The following is a 4907-nucleotide window of genomic DNA, read 5'->3' on the forward strand; positions in this document are numbered from 1 at the left end:
AAAAATAAAGTCTAACACTGTTTCCACTGTTTCCCCATCTATTTGTCATGAAGTGATGGGACCAGATGCCATGATCTTCGTTTTCTGAATGTTGAGCTTTAAGCCAAGTTCTTCACTCTCCTCTTTCACTTTCATCAAGAGGCTTTTTAGTTCCTCTTCACTTTCTGCCATAAGGGTGGTGTCATATTGAAAGGTTGTTGTTGAATCATGCAAAGACACCGGGGTTCTTGGCCCCCGGAGGAGAAGAATTCAATCCGGGGACAGAGACGAGGCTTGATCGCTCAGAGCTTTTGTGTAATAAAGTTTTATTAAGGTATAAAGGAGATAGAGAAATCTTCTGACATAGGCATCAGAAGGGGGTAGAAAGAGTACCTGCTTGCTAATGTTAACAATGAAGTTATATAATCCAAAGACTGTCCGGAGGTTGTAAAGACCTCATCAGACCTACTGCCATAATTTACATTTTAAGATAACAGAAGGTCTGATCCAAAGACTGTCCTTAGGCAGGGTACATTATTGTTATATAATCCTAAGGAATGTGGACAAAGAAAAAAGTTTGTCCTTTCTTCCTCCTTGAGAATTCCAGATCCCTCTCTCCTTGGGGACCCCTAGACTCCTTATCAACCTGCCTAGGAAATGACTCTCTCAATATTTCTATTAATCTTTTGAAAGAAATGGTTTCTAGTGTCATTGATTTTCTCTACTGATTTCTTATTTTCAATGACATTGATCTCCTGTCTGCTTTTTATTTATTTCTTTTCTCCTGCTTCCATTGAATTTGCTGATCATTCTCTAGAATCCTAAAGTATAAACATATTATTTTAGATTTTTATTCTTTTCTAAAATATACATTCAATGCTATAAACTTCTGTCAAAGAACTGCTTTCATTGTTTCCCAAATTTTGGTGAGTTGTATTTTATTTAGTTCAACATATTTTCTAATATCTCTTGAGATTTCTAGTTTGATCCATATGTTGTTTAGAAGCATAATGTTTAATTTTCGTATATTTTTCAGGTTTTTCTAATCATCTTTCCATTGCTAATTTTTAGCTATTCCCATGGTAGTCTGAGAGTAGACATTGTATTTACAAGTTTGTTATGGCCCAGAATGTGGTCTATCTTGGTGAATGATCCGTGAAACCTTGAAAAGAATGTTTCTTCTGCTGTTATCAAAATGAAGCAGTTGATAGATACCCATTACATCCAGTTGGAAGTCTTATTGAGCTCAACTATGTCCTTGCTGATTTTCTGCCTGCTAGATCTACTTTTGATAGAAAGGTGTTGGATTCATCTAGCTCTCACTTATTCCTGAGTTTTTGCCTCATATATTTTAGTGCTCTGTTGTTAATGCACATATACTTTATGTATTATTATACCTTTTTGGAGAATTTATCCCTTTTCATTCATGTTCCTCTTTATACCTGATAACATTTCTTGCTTTAAAGTTTTCTCTTTTGAAATTAGCACCTTTCTCCAACCACTTACAAGAAACCCATTTTAAATATAAAAACACATAGATTAAAAGTAGACAACATATACTTTGGTCTTGTTTCCTGATCCATTCACACAATCCCTGCCTTTTATGTGGTACATTTAGATCATTAACATTTACAGTGGATGCGCATAGCAGCCCTGATGGCCCAGCAATGGCCACTGCTCCTGCTCAGAACAAGATGTAGAATGAACTGTGGGACATCTCCCAGGGAAACCCAGTCCATCCTAATAAACTTGAGGAAAACTGTAACCAGCCAGTAAACATGACAGACGTTGTTAAGCAGCTTCAGAAATGGCTCATGCATGGAATTTCAATGAATGCTTCTGAGGGAAGCCGGCATTGAATTCCATTTTAAATGCATGAGGCTGTCACATTATTGAAGTAATTCTCTGAACTTTCCTGACCCAGAGTGCTGTGCTAATAGCCAAAGAACTTCCACAACCCAGAAGAAGAAAACCTGCTAGAGGCTTACAAACATTTTACTTTCTTAATGAGGCTATGGGGCTTAGAAGAAAAGGAGACATTCTTGCATTTCTGTACATCTACCAGTGTTAATTATGGACACAGTTACACCAGGCTGAGTGGCAGCAAACTGGTGCTATAGCATCTTGGAGGAGTTCTTTCCCCAGACTAAGCATGAGGTAGTGTGAAGACATAGAGGGGTCTGATCAGTCCCCAAAGGAGCATTTCCTCTGGTGGATATTTTCATTGATGAATTGCTTTTGCTTAGCTGGCTAAAATAGGGTGATCATGAAGTCAGAAGCCACAGGGGTCAACACCACTGTGATCATATTAGCATTACTGTTGCATAGTTATCGGTTGTAATCTAGCCCTGGCCAACTATTTTTAAAAGAAGTCCTATGGTCATATATCCAATCTGTAGAAACCTACACCAAAAGAAAAAAAGAAAAAACAGCTCTACTTTACAGTCAATCAAAAATTTATATAGAAAACTATTTATATAAGAAAGTGTTATACATTATTTTCCCCAATTATCTTATTTTCTTCAATCCTAGATTGACAGAATTCTTACCTAAACCTTACTCTAAAGGTGGTAGTTTTTTTTTTTTTTTGGCTACACCATGTGGCATGTGGAATCTTAGTTCCCTGACCAGGGTTTGAACCTGTGCCCTCTGCACTGGGTGTGCAGAACCTGGACTATTGGACCATCAAGGAAGGCCCTGCAGTGGAAGGTTTAACAATAATATCATTGTAGTATTAGAATCTGCTGGGAGGCAACAACAGTAATCTAGGGCAGAGACCATAAAGACAGGAACTAAGGCAGAGATGAGAGAGAAGGGACACACCAAGGAGATATTTAGAGCAAGAACTGTCAGACACTGGCATCCAGGAGTTTTAGTGGCATCACATATTGCATGGACAAGAACTTGGATTTACTGTACCATAATCATGGATGTCAGTTGTCCACTAGAACACAGACTGTGATAAACAAAAGCCCTGATTTTCAGTGCTTACTGACTTCCCTGATATAACCATTTGCACCAATTTCAAGCTCCAAAGGGCTTAACAATCAGCTGGCAGAGGAGGAGCTAAGATGGCAGAGAAGTAGGACGGGGAGAACACTTTCTCCCCCACAAATTTATCAAAACAACATTTAAACGCCGAGTAAATTCCACAAAACAACTTCTGAATGCCAGCAGAGGACATCAGGCACCCAGAAAAGCAACCCAAGTCTTCGAAAGGAGTTTCAGGGCAAGACATACCAAGCAAATTCTCCAGCAACAAGGAACACAGCCCTGAGCTCCAAGATACAGGCAGCCCAAAGTCAACCCAAAACCATAGACATCCCATAACTCATTACGAGATATTTCATTGCACTCCAGAGAGAAGAAATACAGCTCCACTCACCAGAACACTGACACAAGCTTCCCTAACCAAGAAACCTTGACAAGCCACCTGTACAAACCCACACAGAGCAAGGAAACGCCACAATAAAGAGAACTCCACAAACTGCCAGAATACAGAAAGGACACCCCAAACTCAGCAATTTAAACAAGATGAAGAGACAGAGGAATACCCAGCAGACAAAGCAACAGGATAAAAGCCCACCAAACCAAACAAAAGAGGAAGAGATAGGGAATCTACCTGATAAAGAATTCCGAATAATGATAGTGAAATTGATACAAAATCTTGAAATCAAAATGGAATCACAAATAAATAGCTTGGAGACAAAGATTGAGAAGATGCAAGAAACGTTTAACAAGCACCTAAAGGAAATAAAAGAGAGTCAATATAAAATGAATAATGCAATAAATGAAATTAAAAACACTCTGGAGGCAACACATGGTAGAATAACAGAGGCAGAAGATAGGATTAGTGAATTAGAAGATAGAATGGTAGAAATAAATGAATCAGAGAGGATAAAAGAAAAACGAATTAAAAGAAACGAGGACAATCTCAGAGACCTCCAGGACAATATTAAATGCTACAACATTTTAATCATAGGGGTCCCAGAAGAAGAAGACAAAAAGAAAGACCATGAGAAAATACTTGAGGAGATAATAGTTGAAAACTTCCCTAAAATAGGGGGAAGGAAATAATCACCCAGAGTCCAAGAAACCCAGAGAGTCCCAAGCAGGATAAACCCAAGGCGAAACACCCCAAGACACATATTAATCAAATTAACAAAGATCAAACACAAAGAACAAATATTAAAAGCAGCAAGGGAAAAACAACAAATAACACACAAGGGAATTCCCCTAAGGATAACAGCTGATCTTTCAATAGAAACTCTTCAAGCCGGGAGGGAATGGCAAGACATACTTAAAGCGATAAAAGAAAATAACCTACAGCCCAGATTATTGTACCCAGCAAGGATCTCATTCAAATATGAGGGAGAAATCAAAAGCTTCTCAGACAAGCAAAAGCTGAGAGAATTCAGCACCACCAAACCAGCTCTCCAACAAATACTAAAGGATATTCTCTAGACAGAAAACACAAAAACAGTGTATAAACTCGAAACCAAAACAATAAAGTAAATGGCAATGGGATCATACTTATCAGTAATTACCTTAAATGTAAATGGGTTGAATGCCCCAACCAAAAGACAAAGACTGGCTGAATGGATACAAAAACAAGACCCCTACATATGTTGTCTACAAGAGACCCACCTCAAAACAGGGGACACATACAGACTGAAAGTGAAGGGCTGGAAAAAGATTTTCCATGCAAATAGGGACCAAAAGAAAGCAGGAGTAGCAATACTCATATCAGATAAAATAGACTTTAAAACAAAGGCTATGAAAAGAGACAAAGATGGTCACTACCTAATGATCAAAGGATCAATCCAAGAAGAAGATATAACAATTATAAATATATATGCACCCAACACGGGAGCGCCGCAATATGTAAGACAAATGCTAACAAGTATGAAAGGAGAAATTAACAATAA

This window comes from Bison bison, unplaced genomic scaffold (assembly GCF_000754665.1).
Source record: "Bison bison bison isolate TAMUID 2011002044 unplaced genomic scaffold, Bison_UMD1.0 scf7180017864254, whole genome shotgun sequence".
Classification (NCBI taxonomy): Eukaryota; Metazoa; Chordata; class Mammalia; order Artiodactyla; family Bovidae; genus Bison; species Bison bison.